This window comes from Mustela erminea, chromosome 4, assembly GCF_009829155.1.
Source record: "Mustela erminea isolate mMusErm1 chromosome 4, mMusErm1.Pri, whole genome shotgun sequence".
In the NCBI taxonomy this organism is placed as follows: Eukaryota; Metazoa; Chordata; class Mammalia; order Carnivora; family Mustelidae; genus Mustela; species Mustela erminea.
Window position 1 is genome coordinate 138178667 of NC_045617.1, and position 19725 is coordinate 138198391.

A 19725-nucleotide genomic window follows, 5' to 3' on the forward strand; every position below is an offset into this window, starting at 1 on the left:
TTTATTTCTAGGTACTTTGGATGTTATTACAAATTTATGTCAGTACTAGCTTTTATGTTAAAGAGAGAGAGAGAAGAGAACCAACCACTGACTAGTCACTCACCAACAATGCCCTAATGAAAATATTGTAGGAACCTAAAATTCCGTATCTCAAGAAATAAAAAGATTTGGGTGGGAAAGGAAAATGCAAGACTGATACAAACAATCACACGTAGCACATGTATAAATGTATTTGCTTTAGTCTCTCTTCCATGGGCTTTGAATGTGGCTTTCACTTCCTAAGCCTGGGTCTTCACAACTAGTTGTGAAACGTCAGGTAAGGCCCTCCTTAACCCTCCTGGACCTCGGTTTCAGAACTCCTAGAAAGTAAATTGACTCTAATACTCTCTGACTTACAAGTAAGGAAAGGGAACACTTTGGTTACTGGTGGCTCCCATCAAGGATGTCCTGGGTGTGATCTGGGGGCTCTGAATGGTCAAGAGATTGCTAAAGGAAAGTTGTCTTCCCACTGGTTTGGGAATGTTTGGAATGTCTTTTATAGAGACAAAGCTTTTCAAAGAAAGATCTCTGAGGGAGGAGACCCCCCCTCCACCCCAACAAGGTAAAAACAAGCAGAGGCACAATGAATGCAGAAGAAACCACAGGGTCTGGGCACTGGTTCCTAAAAGGAAGTGGATTCCAAACAGGGGTGGAGAAGGATCAGGGGAAAAGCCTAGAGGCAACTGTGTAATGAAGCCCTAGTGCCTGTGTGGGAACTTCCCTTTGAATCATGGGATTCACAGGAGAGATGGATTAGGGCCCTGCTTTAGAAATGTTTAGAGAAGAAGTTACACTCAATGGACAAGGAAGTGCTGCTATTTTTCTTAGAGTCTAAGAGTGATGAGGATAAATGGGCAGAACAGTAATGGCTGTTTGTCAAAATTCATGCTCCTCTTTACCTAGGAAAAACGGTGCTGGTGGGGTCGAGCTAAGCTGTCAGGGATTCTTATTTCCAGCACCCCCTGATGTCTGCGTTGGGCCAGTAGAACATGTGTAGAAATAGGATTTGTCCCTCTGAGTCAAGGCAATCAAGAGGAAGTGTTGATTATCTTCTCCACTTTCACCTTCTTTCTCCATGGCGACATCCTAAGGACTCCCAGTTCCTATGAGTAAACAAAGCTGCAGGACGCAAGGTGCTCCGATCCTAGAGTTATCTCATGGAGCAAAAGTGTGTTCCCTCCGGGGGATACTGGTACTGGACTATTCTGGAATGAGAAAGAAACGTGTGTTGTGTTAAGTGACTAAAGTTAGGGTTTATTTTTATTTTTTTAGAGAAAAAGAGCCAGGGGTAGGGGGTACAGGGGAAGGGGAGAGAGAGAGAGAATCTTAAGCAGACTTTCAGCCAGCACAGAGTCTGACCAGGGGCTTGATCTCATGACCCTGAGATTATGACTGAGCCGAAATCAAGAGTCTGACGCTTAGCAGACTGAACCCCAGGAGCCCTTAAAGTTTGGGTTTATTTGTTTTCGTAGCTAGTGTTACCCTACCTGATGCAGCTGGTTTCTTAAATAATTCACAATACTGACAGAAAGGAATCAAAACACAATGTTATGATGTTACTGCCATTTCATTTGAGAAAGGATAAAAGAATGAGAAAGGAGGGTACCTCCAAAGAAGCTTCCTGAAACTTTCGGTCATTGGAGAATATTCACGATTAGTGTCAGAGCAGCCCAGTAGCGCTGTCAGTACATAATATCTGTGCCTCATAGATTTCCACTCCCCCGATTTGCATTTTAATTTCCTTGCTTTGGCTCACCAAGCGTTCTTATGTGGGATTCAACCTTTAGCAACAAATAAGACTTCCTTCTCTCTTGGCACTTCTCACTCCTCTCATTCCCCCCCCACATGCATATCCCCACTGCCTTTTCCTTCCCACAAAGCTCACTTTTGGCAAAATGGTTTTCATAAATCACACATTTTAATGAATTAAGTGCAGTCTCGCCATCACGCCTGCATTCCTGCACAGCCCCTGACTTCCACACTCTTCCAGCTGTGGGGATTCTCCTTTACACCTCCAGGAAAGAAAAAAAAAAAATGCATTAGAAATTCTGTCTGTAAGTAGAGAAGTTATGCACAGAATGCAATGGCTCTTCTACCTTACTCTTTTTTCAAAAATGCACGAAGGAAGATGATTTTCCACACTGCACGTTCTCGGAGAAGCTAAAGAATTCAGTGCTGTTTTTCCTTTGGGCAGTGGCCAAACTGGTTAAGATCTTAATTCCGCACAGTGCCTCCCACCCCACCCTTTTCAGGGGGCTGTTTCACGGATTGGCTTATTCCCCCCGCCAAAAAGGAAAGTTGAGGCGTTTGGTAGCGGAGGAAATTCCAGGAATTTCAAAAAAAGTAAAGGACCTGATATGTCAGTTTCCAACCTCCTCATTGGACTGCTGGGGTTCACAGCCGTGGTTCAGTTTGCCCAACGTCATACAACAAGCCAATGGCTTCTACAATATTAAGCTGGGTTCCATCTTTGCAGTTGACGCCACATGGAATTTCTAGCACCATGTCTTTCTGGATCATCACATCAGCCACAGGGCGGGAACAGAAACACCTCCTTCTGAGAGACGGTGGGACATCGCAGCGCTAAGAGGCGTGTGGGTTTTAGGATTTAGCCCTTCACTACCAAATCTCTGTCCTCAAGTCTCCCCAGTGTTTCCATTTCATGGGGTGGCACCAACTCTGCATTAGACACTTGATGGGGGGTCTGGGTTACCTGGACAAGAGACAGGACTCCCCCCCCCCCCCCCCACACCAAAGAGCATGCAGTTCTCTGAGGGCAGATGCTTAAATCCGTGATTCTAATCCCCTAGGGTGGATCCTGCTCCGCATGGCTTTCGCTCCGGGCATGCAGTCAGTCCCAAGGCATGCCTGCGTCTCCCAGGGAGGAAACAGCAGGGGTAGTGCCAGCAAGAGCCAATTGCAAAATCATCAAGCCAGGAGGCGCCAACAGCTTTGCCTCCCAACTGAGGAGCATCTTACCCAACCTCCTTCCCACCCACGATCACCACCTGTAGGTTTGGAACCCAGGGAAGCTTGGGAAGCTGAAGATCATGTGCTAATAGGATGTTAAAGCAGAACCACCTCCCCACCCACCACCGGGGGTAGTTTGTGTGAACGCGTTCTTCGCGAGCCCGCCGCTTCGCTTTGGGACTCCGGCGCCTGGCACTTCGCTGGCTTTGAAAGCGTTGCTTCTCCAGAGAGCTCGGAGTCGGCTTTTGGCAGAGGACTCAAAGCAGGCAGATCCAACCTTCTCTCTGTCTCTCTTGTGTTGCCAAAACATAAGACTCGAGGTTTTATGGGAAACTCGCGTGAAGTCTTCTTCCAGTGAATAACCTGGAAGTTAAAATGAAGTAGTAGAGGGAACAGAAGAAGGTGGTGGCGGGATGCTTGGAATCAGGAGACACAGGATTTGGTCCTGAATGCACGATTTATCTGATGGCAATCAGATAAATACAAATGATGGCAATTTACCTCTAGGCTTGCTTGCTTGCTTGCTTGCTTTTTTTTTTTTTTTTCATTTTTGGTATAAATTCATTTTATTTTGTTTTATTTTATTTTTTTTTAAAGATTGTATGTATTTGACAGAAAAGAGATCACAAGTAGGCAGAGAGGCAGACAGAGAGAGAGAGTGGAGGAAACAGGCTCCCTGCTGAGCAGAGAACCAGATGTGGAGCTCGATCCCAGGACCCTGAGATCATGACCTGAGCCGAAGGCAGAGGCTTAACCCACTGAACCACCCAGGCACCCCTTATTTTTTCTCTTATCCTACTTTCTTTCCAGTAAGAAGAGTGGACTACATTCCCTCTAGATTTCCTAATGATCTGGGCACCAAATACATTAAAATGCTGTTTCTTCATTTTAGAGAACACCTACCAAGTTCCTGTCATGTGCCTGTCGCTGTGACAGGGCCGGGGTAGAGAGATGAAGCCGACAGACTTGCTGGAGAGTCCAGCAGTGAAACGATCCGAGTCCAGCAGGAGAGGCGGGACTGGAGAACGGAGCGGGGGCATGGGACACGCATGTTGTGGGGCAACGAAGAAGGGCACCGTGTCCCTCCAGCTCCATGCCTGGCACTTCCCCACTGAAGAGGATCGGAACAGGCTCCCCCGAAATGTGCCACTTTGACACATTGATTGTTCCGAGCAAGAAAGCACTTGAGAAATAGAAGCAGCAGCAGGAAGAACTCCCTTCTCTTCCCTTTCGACCTTGAAAGTAGGACACACTTCCCAGGAGAACGGGGCCTCTCCACCACCTGAGTTGAAGCTGTACCAGCCAACCTACAAAAACACCCTTAGGTGCCATTAGTTTCCCTCCTATGTGTTCTTAGCCAATATCCCAGTATTTACTGCCCCAGCCCAGACCTCTTCTCCCTTCGTCTTGGCACATCTCCACACTCTATTGTTCTTTGTGGAACTGGTATAAAACTCTCAGGCCAATCCGCTTCTTTGGCTCTTCATTTCTTTTCTAGGAAGGCTCCTGTGTCCTGTAAAAATATTAACATCAGATGAAGTTTGTATGCTTTTCTCCCATGAATCTGTCTTTTGTCAGTTTAATTCCCAAGCCGAGCCACAGACCTTAAGGGGGTAGAGGAGAAGCCTTTCCTCCTTCTTACTACCCTTTGCCCTTCCTTGGAGGCTGGCCTCCATGGGCCCTCTGGGGCTCTCGAGCTTCCTGTTGGCTTCCATCGATACAGGCCATTTCACGAGATCAGAGGGAGAGAAAAAGGGAGCTCAGGGGTATTTATTTCCCTTCCTGGGAGGATGACACAATCAAAAATCATGACTCATCCTCAGCTGACCTCTCTCTCTCCTTTTCCCTCCCGACTTAGTGATGGGGGCAGCTCTGCACTGTGGCCAACCCAGCTTTTAACATCAGTTCCTGGGGTTCCGTGTCACCCTACCCACAAGTTTGTGATGAGTGCCTTATAAATAAATCCTCCTCCAATTTAGATGGATCAGAGGGTGCCATCTGTTTCCTGCTGGGACCCTGGCTGATAGAGGCATGAAATCCACTTTTGAGACATGTGTGCATTGGAAATAGTCAAGGGTGGGGGAGTATTGAGATGAAGAGAGGGAAGGGGCAGGAGAACAGGAAAGTGTCCCAGAAAAACAAAGATAAATCTTGAAAGATGTCTTGTAGGCAGCCAGCTAAAGAAAGGAGGAGGAGGGAGGGATAACTTCAGAGAGTGACATGTGGATGGTCAGAGACACGAGAGTGTCCCAGGGAAGGTGCAACGTTCAAGACAACTGCAGGGAAGACCATTGAAGAGAGGGGCTGGCCACAGGTGAGGTTGGGAGTGGGGAGAAGGGTGAGCTCACAAAGGACTCTGTAGACCTTGTTAATAAGCTTGGATTGTATCTTGCAGAAAATAGGGAATAACAAATATTTTTAAAGTGCAGAATGACATGACCAGGTTTGTATTTTAGAGGAGTACTCTGATGAGCAGTGTGGAAGAAAGCAGGAGGATGGGTTGGCTCATTTATATAATGACCGAGACAAGAATCAGTGACAATTTGGACTTTGTCTGTGGTGGTGGAATAGAAGAGAGTGTAGATGAAAACCATGGAGAAATAGTGAGAACTTGATGGGGAGCTATTGGTGGTAGAACATTCTAGAATGAGTCCCAGGGTTCTGGGTTTGGCCAGTTGGTAGACAGTAGAATCATCTATCAACAGAGGAACTCATAAGGTGTGTGTGGGGGGGGTGATACAATTCACTCTTCATTTTCCTTTCTTTTTCTCAGTGTACTAATGATTTCCCTTTGATTTTTAGCTTTTTATCAAATATTCAGCTTGTATATTGTTTTTCCATCTGTGGCTTCTGGGTATAGTACTAGTTATATAGTATATAGTATATAGTATATATAGTATATAGTACTCCTCATATTAAGGACCAATGAGTGGACACATCCAATGTTCCAGGCACAGAATGCATATTCAGTAAAGGCTCTTATCAAAACCAATGCATAAACTCAATTCAAAACAGTCGTAAAACTTATTTGCTCACTCAACAAATACTTCTTGAGCTACTACTTTGTGCCTACCATTGTTCATTCCTTATGTGGGCACCTGTCAAGGAGCGGCGAGAAAGGGCATATACTGTAAGAATAATTTTGGCTTTCTCTTTTTTCTTTGTATTCTCCCTCCTTCCCTCTATCCACCTCCCCCCTTCTCTTTTAGCTTTCTTTTCCCCCATATGTATATAGCTTCCATTTCTACAAGAAAAAAGTCCAGAAAGCTAGATTTTTAGAGAGGATAAAAAAACTTGCCTGAATTATTGATTCATATCTTTATAATGCACCCAGGATAGTAAGGACATTTATAGATTTCATGAGCTGTTTAATATCTATTTGTGGAGCACCGCCATGTGCAATCATCTTGGACTCATTATGTTTCTTCGGCTACCCAATGAGTCATAATGAGCCTCTGAAAATGTAAAATAATGGGTTAGAACTAGAGGGAATGAAGTAACAGCCAAAGTCAGATATAAAATTATTATTACATGCTGTCTGTAAGAGCGATCAAGACAGGGAAGGGAGAGAGGGCCTATTATTACACGCACACACACGCACACAAACTTTAAAGAGCGCTCGCAGTGAAGGGGGAGCTAAGTGGGGAGCCCTGTGAACAAGATCCTTAAAAGTGATGGATTGCAGATCTATTTCCCATTAAGATTCAAGCAAGTGGGGGTGGGGAGCTCGAATTATGGGGAAGAAATAGAAAAGCCAATGGAGACCCTTTTGAGAAGATGGAGCCCTGTACTCAAAGGATAAAAGAGACTTTATACTCCAGCACTTAAAAATGAAGAGGAAGAGATCATTTCCAAACAGGGCACAAGAAATAGTTTCATTTCTCCCTATTAACCTCTGTTCCCCCAAAGAAAGCCAGTTGAAGCAAGCAGGACAAAAGAATTCTGTGTGAACATAAAGAAGAACACTTTCTGTAATGGGAACCATATTTTGAAAAAAATATTAATGTAATTTTCTCTTTCAGGTTGTAAGGATAGGTCCTTTTTTTTTAATTGGTTTCAGGGTCATCTGCCCAGAGGTCTGTGGGTAGGTCACATGTGGTATGCAAAGAGAAGGAAAGAATTGAAATTCAGCTTTTGATATTCAAAATCTGATTTGAAGCAAGATAATAGTCTCGCAAGAAGACAGGCTTTTTTGAGACCTGGTCTACTTCCTTTATCTTGTCCTTTGGCTTATGAAGCACCAGCCAGAGGCACCCAGGATGTTAGAGTTCTCCTGCAGGTAGAAAAGTTTGTCCCCTGGGGTACTATGAGGCCTTGATGCTTGCTCCTCCATCGGAGGAAGAGATGCCACAGGGGAAAGTAGGAAAACCCTTTCCTTCCTATCCCAGGAGTTGATGAGAGGAAGAATGAAGAGAGTAGAAGGGAGCGTTTGACTTAGGAATATCCAGAAGGAACTGATGCAAACAGCAGGGGCACTGAGACAAAATGGAGGTCCCCAGCATCAGTAAGTGGTTAGGGTGGGATTGGAGATAGGATCTAGAGCACTTCTGGGAGATTTTGTTAGTACCTGCATGACAGTGAGGGGCAGAATATACAAAGAGACAATGGCCAGACCATACTCAAAAAGAGAACCCAGACCCCAAATCTGCAGCTATCTGCCCAGGAAACCAACCCCTTATCTCCAATAATCAGCCTAGGAAGGCAACCTGCTATACATCCTTCCAGGAAGCTGGATTGCGATCTCTAGTGTTCATCCAGGAAGCTGAACAGTACCTTCTAGAGCAACTGGTCCCAAATGACCAAGATTTGATTAACTGACAATCTCCCTAATTTTCACCCCAGCTTCCAACTTAGAACCAAGCAGAGAGAGCTAAGTATGCACACCTAACCAATCACATAGGGTACCCCACCACTAATGAGCTCACTTGCGGCCTCCAATCAGGTCATAAGTGAAGCCCTCCCATTTTTCCCCACTATAAAACTTTCCCACCCCTGTGCCTGCCTTTCACTCTGCCAAAAATGCATAACGGGTGACTCCATTGCTACAGCAAGCTCGGAATAAATAGCCTTTGCTTTTCTCATTTGGGCGGTCTTTGTTTATTTTGACAGTAGAGAAGCTTCGAATGGAGCCAGCTGGTCTAAGCTGGGGGCTCCTATGGTAGGGCAGTCTTTCCTCTTGAGTGTTTGTATCTGCTAAAATTCACATGTTGAGATCCTAATGCCCAGTGTGATGGTATTAGAAGGTAGCACCTTTGGGGCTTCGGCTGTGAGAGTGGAATCATCATAAATGAGATTCATGCCTTTGATTTGTGCCTTTGTCAAAAAAGACCCCACAAAGATCCCTTGCCCCCTCTACCATATGAAGACACAGCAAGAAGTCAGCAATCTGCAACCCAGGAGAGGGTGTCAGAATTCAGTCATGCTCCCACCCTGATCTTGGACTTCCATTTTCCAGAACCGTGAGAAATGAATTTCTGTTGTTGTAAGGCACCCAGTCTCCGACACTCGGTACAGCAGCCCAGACAGACAGGCTAGATCACCCACCTACTGTGGGGAACAGAATGGGGAATTGAGGTTGTAAGTGTTACAAACAACTAATGCTGAGGAAAATATCAGTTCACCCAGAGAGAACCACTAGTCCTAAACCAAGTAAGGAACATCAACCTTAGTTGTACAATCCAATAGACTAGGTAGCAAAAAGGTGGCCAAGGGTCATTGCTCTGAAGACCATGGGAACCAGGTTCCCTTTTCCCCTCTGCCAAGAAGACTCAGGAGTCAGAACCCTTCCTTTATACACCTAGACACTACCTTGGGGAGGAGCTGGAGAGAGGAGTGGAAATATGAAAAATTGCCAAGATTAGGCATTTTCACTTAGAGAGGCTAAGTATTTGCTAATGGGGCTGCTTTGCTGACTTTGTTATTATTTCTCCTCTAACCAGCTCACCCTGAAGAACAGATCAGTTATAGGCGAAATATTAAAACCATATTTCCTCTGCATGCTTAAATTGTAGTATAAACAAATTTTGCAGACCCATAAGAACCAAAATTAACACATTTTCCCATTGCTGTGCTAAACAATTCTGGGATAAAGCCGAGTTTCCTGGTTTTGAGCTGAACAATGCTGGGCCCAGGCAAAAATAACTTGGGTTATTTGCTTCGGTAAATATTTAGTCCTGGAACATTAGCCTATGGAATGACTCAAAGAGCTAACTTGTCAAGACTGAAATTGGGATGTCTATTATTTGGACGTAGGGGTTTTTTTTGTGTGAAAGTTTATAGAGCTGTACACTCACAACTTGTGAACTTCTCAGTATGTATGTTGTTTTTATAGCTGATAAGTTTATAAAAAATGAACAGGTTTGTCTCATTTTTTTGTTTCCTGTTGTGGAGCTGTTGAGGTGGACACCACATGACATCATCTTTGGGCAATCATGGGAAATTCCTACCTAGCACAGAAAGCTGTACAGCATTTCCATTTCTTTGGACTTTATGATCCTATTTGCTGGTTCTTCCTGAGATAGGGAATTAACACAGCATGCATTCTCTTGCCACCAACATCAGTCCTCAAGCAGACATAAGAGAGAAAGATGGATTCCAGGAACCAAGAATAATGATAACCACACAAAACCTTGAGTAGTCATTGGGCAATGGAGGCGCATCTTTTGATGTGAATGTGGGAGACAGGTAGCTAAAGTCTGGGGGCTACCACGTGGGTTGAAGTGGCAGTGGCAGAAGAGGTTGGAAGAAAGCTTTGTAAATTCTGCTCTTGTCTTCCCACCCCCCTACCCATTCCTGGTAGCCTAAGGACAATCCTAAGGACCCTGATGTCACAGCAACAGCTCAGCACCAGCACCCATATGTCTAAGGGCATAAGGTATGAGCAGTACTAATGCCTAGGCAGAAGAAACGCTAATTGAAGGTGGAGTTAGGTCTAAGCAGCTCTCCTTAGGCTGGTGGGTAGCCACCCAAGAGAATGCCACCTCCTCATGTACATTCACTGAGAGGCATGAAAGTTAACCCTACCCGAGAGGTTTCTGATGGATTGATGGACAGTGGTCCTAGGGCAAAGGGGGATCTGATTTGGGGCTCATGCCCTGCCTCCAGCCTCCTTCCTAAACTCACCACCCTTGTCAAATACATAGCACTCCAAAACTCTAGCAGGTGTTCTCAAGGGACTGGGAGCTCACCAGAGCACCACCAGACCTCCGAGGGCCACTGTGGCTAAAAAGGACTATAGTCTGTAGGACAAATATTAACTGATGCAGAAAGATTAGAAGAGTTAGGGCTTAAACCGGTCACAATGCATAGAAGTAAAGAAACAGGGAAGGCGTTATCAATATAAAATCTTGTGAGGACGAATAAGGAAGGTGAAGCACTAAGTATGAAAACACTGTGGGTTCAAATATGCCCTTGATCTAAGTGTCCCACACTAGTTCCTCATGGATTTCTCACATCACTGGCAGGTGCTTTTATTAAGCCCATTTTTCAGTTGAGGACCTTGGAGTACCGAGAGGGTTAGTAACTTGCTATGGTTATAGGTAGAGCTAGAATCAAACCCAGTCTTTCTGAGAACAGCCTTAACCATATCCCATGCCATGCTTAACAGAAGGTCCCCTGGAAGAAAATGGCACCATGGATACAGCCAAAGAAGGCACGTATGAGCTGGACTTAAGCCAAGGCTTTGAAAGTGTGAGGAATATATAAAGTGATAGAAAATGTAAAAGGAAAGCTAAGAAATATAAAAAATAAAGTCTGAATGTCAACATTCTGATGGTAAGAGTTCTAAAAAGATAGACAGAGATGGACACCAGGAGAACTGTGTGACTCTAAACCAAATTGCTTAAGTGATGCCCTTACCTCTCTCCTTAACTGACAAGAGGTGAGATTCGGCACCTACATCACCTACCTGTCCCACTCCTGGAGTGGTGGGAATTTATCAACAAAATTGTGATATCTATACTCTTAATCCCCATTGAATTTTGCTTTATCTGAGGGTATGTGCTTTGGGTGAGTGCTGTGAAGTGTGTAAACCTGGTGATTCACAGACCTGTACCCCTGGGGATAAAAATATATGTTTATGAATTTTGCTTTATCTTATCAAGATAAATGGTCAATTCCAGCACTTGGGGTTTGCAATAGGGCCCAGGAGGGTAGAAGAAGCACAGTTACACAATGGCGTGGGCAGAGGGAGGCACACTGGTCTCCATCCAGGACACTGACAGCTAACTGTAACTATGGAGGGGGCAAAAGGGAAAGTCTGTCCTCTAGATCAGGGATCAAAAGAATACAGCCCACGGGCCAAATCCAGCCTGCAACCTTTTTATTGGAACATGGTCATATTCAAGCATTTTTCCATCATCTCTGGCCAGTTGTGCCCTACAAGGCAGAGTTGAGTGGTTGCAACAGAGACCAGATGGCTCACCGATTATTTACTATCTGGCCTTTTACAGAAAAAGTTTGCTGAGCCTGTCAAAACCTGGCAGGACAATCCTGGCTTGTCTCGCTAACCCATCCCACCAAGTTCACACGTGACTCTGCCATTCCCCTCTCCCCCGACCCACTCCTACCCAACCCTGGGCCAAGCAACTGGGACTCAACCCCTCACCAGTGGGCTCCCAGCGGGAAGCTCATCTCCTTTTAATTGCACCTGAACAATTAAAAGGGAGGTTTTATTTCCTGCCCACCCATACATCTGAGCAGAGCTCAGCCTCGTTGGTGGGTGGAGGGAAGGAGGGAAAAGCAGTCAACAAGCAGAGGGTAGTGGTAGTTCCCTCAGCCACAAACAGCCCTTAGTAGCTCACTTCATTTACACAAAGAATAGAAAGAGAACTTGACCTACTGCTCAAGGAGGGGACTGGGTGCGGGGGGAAGGTGGTGGGTTGTGGGGGAGAGAATCAGGCTGGAGCTGGGGCTGGGAGGGAAAGAAGGGGCTCTCTTCTGGACAGTCATTTGTTGGCATTGCAGTCATGGCCTTTGCCTGGACCTCCAACCCCCTTGCTGGGATGACATTTCACAAGGAGAAAAGAGGAGGTGTCTCCTCCCCGCAGAGGTTCCTGACTTGGCTAGAGTGTTTTGCTTTGCGGACATGCTTTTTCTCCTCTCAAGTTAGCTGAGCACACAAATCATCCTGCACTTATTTGCACAGTCCATATGTGCGATAAAGGCAAGACAGTCTGACTGAGGGCAGGAGGAAGGGGGTGAGGAGAAGGAAGAAAAGCAGGGGCTGTGGTCTGGCGGAGACGGAGCCTTCCTCAAACTAGGTCACTGTTTATAGAAAGAGTTCAAAATAAACCAAGGACTCTTTTCTAAGCTGTCTGACATTGGACATGGCTCTATACACCATCCCTGGAATGCAGTGTAATAAACATCACAGAGCGCATGACATCACATCGAGAGAAGCATGAATCACGAAATCACGTTGAGGGGAAGGCAATGAATTCCAGACTCTACAAAATTATCCTGGAGATGGATGGCATACGTGCTCTCTCTGGCTTTTCCCTCTGAGTTTTCCTGCCGGCTTTTCCCATCTTTCTAATTCCCACATTTTTACCCAAGGACGACCAGATTCCCTCTGCACTACCATACACAGGAGTCTCTGTCCCCGTCTGGCCAACAGCATAAGTTCAAAGCCTGTCTCCTCTACAAAGCCTTGCCCTTCTTCTCCCCTCCAGCAACCTAACATTGCCTCAGTGACTTCCCAGCATGACCCTATAACATACAGTGCCATCACTGGAGCACAGATGGGAAAAAGAGAGGGTCAGGGACGTGCCTATGGTCACAGAGCGTGTGACTTGCAGAGAGCACTCCAAGCCAGGTCTCCTGTGAGCTCCCCACCACATTGGAAGCTATCCTTCTCACCTCCCCTGTGCTCTGCTCAACTTCCTGTGTTGGACCAACCAAATGACGATGAGAATGGCTACTCCCTGTGAACAGGGAGTCTCAGCCATGCTCCTTGGTGAATCCCTGGGCACCCACCCAGTGTCTGCCTCATAATGGACGTGCAGTAAATTCATGTTTGGTGAGGGTCCTGAGAGCCGTCTGTTGGCTGTGCCCATGACCTGCTTCCTAGTAGTTCCAAAGGTCTTTGAAAGGCTAGACTGTGGTTTTTCCTTAATAGAGGACCAACCCAATAACCTCCCCCTCTGCCTGCAAGGGATTTAGATGGAAATAAAGTACAGCGTGTCAGGTGAACCCACCCCATCCACCAAGCATCGTTCTTTCTATGGCTTCCCTGCAGTCAAAATGTCTCCTTTCATGCCTGGGCATTGTTGACTCCATTGCTGACATCCCGCCTCACGCAGCCGCTCCATCTGGTAGTCAGATTCCTCCTCCCTGTTTGAATTCTATATCTATGTGTTTAAATAAGCCAGAAAACACTCCCTTCGCCAGCTCCAAATTAGTTCTTCCTTTCATGCCTTTTCTGCTTCCTGGCTCGGTGCCAGGCTCTCCCTCCATTAGAATTAGGAGGGAGCGTTCAGAGTCATATGTCTTCACCTAGTTAGTGCCTCTCTTCTGGGACGGTTTCTCTTACAGTGGCTCCCACACATGCCAGGCTTCTCTCCCAGCCATTCCCAGGTTGTTAGTGACAGGGGCAGGGATGAAGATGTGTGAGTCTGAGCCCTGACTTTCAGCTTGAGCGTGGGGCGGGGGAGGTGGGGAAGACGCACTGTATTGTCGCAGGAGGCATTCTGTCACGGCGCTTGAAGGAAACAGTTTCTTGGCCACATGTCCAGGATGTGCTCTAAGGAAGCCAGAAAGGATGGTTCCGATATCGTGCAGAGCTGTATGTGAAATCTCGAAATAAGTAACAAAAGCTTGTGTCTTCTTCTTGTCGACCTCTGCCGTTTTGTTTTGTGTTGTTTTGCTTATGTTCACCTTCTATCCTGAATTTTATAAAGCTACCTGGAGTTAAATCACCCCAAGTCAGCGTTCCATAGAGGTCACTAGCCCGCAAAATTTTTCCCTCTGGGGTGGCCCGTCTTGGGAGATTGCCTTTATCTTCCCTTCCTTTCTGTTCTCCCCATGATCTTCACGCTGCCCTTCCAGGCGCTTTCCACCACCCCCCACCCCGCCCCGGGACCATTGGCCTCCTTGTGTCTTCCTCCCTCCCTATCCTCTCTATTCACACAGACCCTGGCTTATAATAGAAGGTCAACTTCTATTATATTGAGACTGTGGAGTGAATAAATACAGGAATGAATTTGTGACATCACTAGTTTTTCCCAGATCTCAACAAAGGACTGTCGTAAAAGTACCATGAGAGCAGAAATGACCTAATAGAAATCTCACTCGATTATTTAATTATTGTTTAGATTTTAGAATACATTGCTTTTAAAAAATATCCTGTATCCTTCCTGTTTCAGTTACCTATTACTTTCTAACAACCACCTCCCTTGATTTCTTCAGAGTCTGCTCTTGGCAGGGATCAGTTCCAGGTTCTTTGGCACCAAATGCGGCAGCTTAGGTCACTTGTAAGACTGCGTTCACCTGGGAGCAGCGGCTGGAAACTTCCAAATGGCCTCTTTACGCCTGGGATCTTTCACCTTTGGGATGCTTATCCATTCACTGATTTAGCCCAGGCTGTTTTACAGCATGGCAGATAGGTTTGAAAACGAAGCATTTCAAGAGGACGAGTCCCAATGGGCCAGTGTTAATCAGGGCTTTCCCATCACATCAGCTGCTGTTCTACTCACCAAAGCAAGTCGTGTGACCAAATCCAGAGCCAATGTGGAAGGAACCACACGAGGTCTGTAGCTCCCTTCCTTCTTGAATATTTCTTTGTCTCAGATGCCGAGAGGTCAATGTACCTTGTAGACTGACTCCCTTGTAGATTAAGTAGGTCTACAACATGTACTGATTGGCTAGATGCCAGGTGCTCTGGAGTGATAAGAAGTAGGATCCTTGCCTCAAGGATTACATATTTTTATTTGGGGACCTACCAGACATATCTCTGAAAATATTTTAAGCCATGCACCAGTGTTACTTATGCATTAAATAAAAATATTAGTTGCTAGAGCCAGCAAAGTCAGCAAGTGAAAAACTTAATTATCAGAATTAATATATGATCCAGATTGACGTGTGTGTGTGTGTGTGTGTGTGTGTGTGTGTGTGCGTGCGCAAAGGTTTGTTTTCTATTGATGCCAATTCTAAGGATGAGGACTCCAATAATTCTCTTAGGAAAAATACGCCCATGAATAAAACATAGTTGTAGCTCATCATCATGATTATATATAGAGAGAGTTGTTTGGTTGATCGTGTAGCATCCTTGCTCTTAATCACTCACGTAAGTGATCATCCAAAGCTACTCTAAGGGACGTGAGTGACAGGTAATGCCACCCAAGACAGTGTTCCTCAGTGTGGTCCTTAACCAGCAGCACCTTGGAAGTTGTTAGAAATGCAGGCCTCACCCAGATCTACGAAATCACAAACAGGCCCAGGCAATCTGTGTTTTAATAGCCATCAGTGATTCTGGTGCACACGTTAAGTCTGAGAACCACTGCTTTAAGGACCACAGTGGATTTTAATGTGGGAATTCTATAGACTGTGTTCCCCTTGAATTCATGTGTGGAAGCCTAATTCCCAGTATGATGATATGGGGGTGGGGGCTTTGGGAGGTGACTGGATCAAAAGGGTGGAACCTTCATAAATGGGCTTCGTTAGGGCCCTTGTAAAGGAGACCCCAGAGAACTCCCTTGTCCCTTCCAGAATGTGAAGTTATAGTGATAAAGAAAGCCATCTGTGAACCAAGAAACAGGTGCTCACCAGAAACCAAATCTGCCAACACCTTAATCTTGGACTTCCCAGTTTCCTGAACTGTTGTTTTTGGTTATAGTAGCCCAAATGGACCAAGACAGGTGCCTTAGTTACAGCAGGTAATTCTAATTTCAGTTGTTCTCCCTTACCCATGGGGGATGCTTTCCAAGACCCCCAGCAGATGCCTAAAACTACGGGTACTACAAATCTTCATATACCATGTTTTTTTTTTTTCCCCTATATATACATACCTATGATGAAGTGTAATTTCTAAATTGCACATAGTAAGAGATTAACAGCAGTAACTATTAATAAAATAGAATAATTACAACCATACTCTGTAACAAAAGTATGTGAACACAGCTTCTCTCTCTCTTTCAAAATGTTTCATTGTACTGTTCTCACCCTTCTTGTGATGATATGAGATGATAAAATGCCTCCGTGCTGAGGTGGAAAGAGTGAATGACGTGGGCATTGTGACATAGCACTTAGGCTATTGTTGACCTTCTGACCACAGGAGGAATATCATCTGCTTTTGGGCAGTGGTTGACCTTGGATAACTGAAACTAAGGGTAAGGGTTGGGGGAGTTGTTGTGTACCATCACAGATCACATCCCTGCCTTCGGGGCAACGTGCAGCATCTACCCTAATAAGCAATCGGGGATGAATCTTAGACTTTTGGTAAAATTTTTCGGAGGTAAGAAAATCTCCAGAGGATTTTCATGGTGTAGATTTGGCATGTTATGTGCCTTAATTCAGACATACCAATCAATAAATTCTTTTTATTCCTTTTATATGGAAATTTCAAGCAGAGACTCAGATCAAGTTTAAGTAACTGTTCAAGGAACTCGTTGGTGGAGTGTCTACTTTTACTCTCATCTCATTTTCCTACTACATCCTAGTTTCCTACTATAGGCAAGAATGGTAGAGGAGTACTCTGAAAAATCAAGTCAGAAAGTAATCACACTTCTTTGAAAAAATTTATCCCCAGACCCAAGATTAATATTGTAAAGAATTTCATCTTTCCAGAATTGTCAAGCCATCTGGCAAAAGAGCTGACGGATTTAATTTCTATTTTATTGACCAGATTCTCATATCCATTTCCTCTTGTCCTCATAAGGGTAAATATTTTCTGGTTAAATTTTGGAGGTTGGCAGTGGTGGTGTGGGTGGTTCTTCATTGCTGATTTTTTTCCTTTTGAAATGAAGTGAAGGCAACTTAGAATTATGAATTAAAAGTCTACATTCCTATCTTTGATTCAATATAACATATCTGGGAGTTTCTGTCAATAAATAATTGAGAATGTGTACAAAAAATAGCCATAAAGTATTCATTTCATCATAATTTATAATAGGAATAAACTGAGAACAACCTTAATATTTAGCAACAGAGGATTGTTTTTAAAAGTATGTATGTGTTGGGCTCCCAGGTGGCTCAGTCGGTTAGGTGTCTGCCTTCGGCTCGGGTCAGGATCCCAGGGTCCTGGAATCAAGTCCCACATCAGGAATCCCTGCTCATGTGCTCTCTCTTTCTCTCTCAAAAATAAGTAAATTTTTTAAAAGGTATGTATGTGCATACATACAACTGAATAACTACAAATATTTAATAATTGATATGGATTTTAAAAGAATATTATCTGACTTGGAAAGATGTTCAGGATATATCACTAAACAAGAAAAATCAGGTTTCAAAACAGTATGTGCAGCTCCTTCACACTCATTAGGATGGTGGTTATGTATATTTAAAGAGAGAAAGTAACAAGTGTTGGGGGGCCTGGGGGGAAATCAGAACACTTATGCATCCCTGGTAGGAATACAGCGATCTTCCTTGACCTACAATGGAGTTACACCCTATTAAACCCATTGTAAGTTGAAAATACCGTAAGTAAAAAAAGCATTTAATACACTTAACCTCCCAAACATCATAGCTCAGCCTGGCCTCCCTTAAACATGCTCAGAGCTCACATTAGCCTACAGTTGCACAAAATCATCTAACATAAAGCCTATTAGATAAGAAGGTGTTGAATAGCTCATGTAATTGATTGAACACTGTACTGAAAGTGAAAACCAGAACGGTTGTGTAGGACAAGGTGGCTGTCTGCGCATCAGTTGTTTACCCTCTGTGTTGTCTCGCTGACCCTGCCCTGTATCACGGGAGAGGATCACTCTGCCCATCACTAGCCCAGGGAAAGATCAAAAATGAAAATTTGAAGCACAGTTTCTACTGAGCATGTAGAGCTTTCCCACCCTCATGAAGTCAAAAAATCCTAAATCAGGGACCATCCATGTAATCATGCAGCTGCTGTGGAAAACAGTCTGGCAGTTCCTCAAAAAGTTAAGTAGAATTGTCACGGGATCCTGCAATTCCACTCCTGGGATATTTGGTCCAAAGAATGGAAAACAGAGAATTGCCTAGATACCACATACCCACGTTCATAGCAGCAGAATTCCCAATAGCCAAAGAGTGGAAACAACCCAAGTATCCATCAACAGATAAACAAAATGTGATATATTATTCATCCATAAAAAGGAATGAAAATTCTGATCCATGCTGCAATGTAGACAAACCTTGAAACCATTATTATGCTCCATGAAATAAACCAGGCACAAAAAGACGAGTATGGTATGATTCCACTTACGTGATGGATAGGCAGATCCACAGGGACAAGAACTAGAACGGTGGTAATCAGGTACTGGGAGGAGGGGAGAAAGTAGAGTTCTTTGGTCATGGGTAGAGAGTTTCTGTCTGGGACAATAAAGAAGTTTAGGAAATAGATCATGGTGCTGGTCACACAACAGTGTGAATATTCTTAATGCCACTGAAAAATGGTCAGTTTGGTATTGTGTATACTTTGTGAAAAGAAAAAGAGGGGGTTGGGGCGGGCAAAATGGGTAAAGATACAAAGATACAAATTTCCAGTTACAAAATGAACAAGTCAAGGGGATGTAAGGCACAGCATGGTGACTTCAGCAGGTAATACTGTACTGCATATTTGAAAATAGCTAGGAGAGTAAATCCTGAAAGTTTTCTTCACAAGAAAAAGAAATTTGTAAGGATGTAGGGTGACAGATATTAACTGGACTTACTGTGGTGATCATTTTGCAATATGTACCTGAATTGAATCATTGCATTGCACACCTGAAACTAATATAATGTTATGTCAGTTGTACCTCAATTTAAAAAAAGAAATACAAACCTATAATATGTATTTTTGGTTGTAAGATGTCATCATTTGTAGGAAACAATATTAGCTTAATGTTGAAGTCTTTCTGGAGAGAAGGAAATGTTGCCATAGATTCAACCCGATTTCAGAAATACCAAACTTCGAAACATTGGCATCTTATAAATTTGGAAATATAATTTTCCAGAGGCATGGTTAAAAAGTCTGGAAGATGATGCTCATAGCTGGTATTTTGGGTGGTGGAATCATGGGTATTCTTTATCACTCCATTTTTTTTTCCTGTTCATATCCTCTATTTTTTTTTTCTATATACAGTACTATGTGTATAATAGTAATTTTGTAACTAATTTAAAACAAAATACTTTTTCTAAAATGATCTTTCTGGAACCCATGGTTTTATAATTTTGTCCACATCAAACATCACACACTGCCACTCTGCGAATAATGCCAGAGAATTAAAGTCAGTGTGGAAAGACCTCTCTGCATTCAGTCAGAGTGAGGGACTCGCCTTCACTAAGCTTGGTTTTTTGTTTTTTTTTTTTTTTTGCTTCATCCAACTTCCCTGTGCCCAACATCCACATCAATATTTACACACTCCATCATTCCTCGGGTTATTTATTTTCCTTGGTCCATTTTGCACAGTGACTAAGTTTTGCAGCATGGAAGTTGACAGAATTTGTCGCTGATATCAATCTTTATTAAGTTTACTGCTGAGAGCTCAGAAAATGGCCGCCCTGGAGCTAGGCGCAGGGTGGGAGAAGGAACAGCATCTGGCACTGAAG

The 19725-nt window shown here is 44.1% G+C and overlaps 1 long non-coding RNA gene across 1 annotated transcript; it reads right to left on the minus strand.

Annotated features, from left to right (window-relative positions):
- Positions 1–1599: 1599 nt before the first annotated feature.
- Positions 1600–4726, minus strand: LOC116589172. Its single transcript, XR_004285222.1, has 3 exons — positions 4614–4726; positions 3913–4522; positions 1600–3372 (listed from the first exon to the last, which is right to left on the minus strand). It is a non-coding gene; the product is annotated as an uncharacterized LOC116589172 (long non-coding RNA).
- Positions 4727–19725: the final 14999 nt, after the last annotated feature.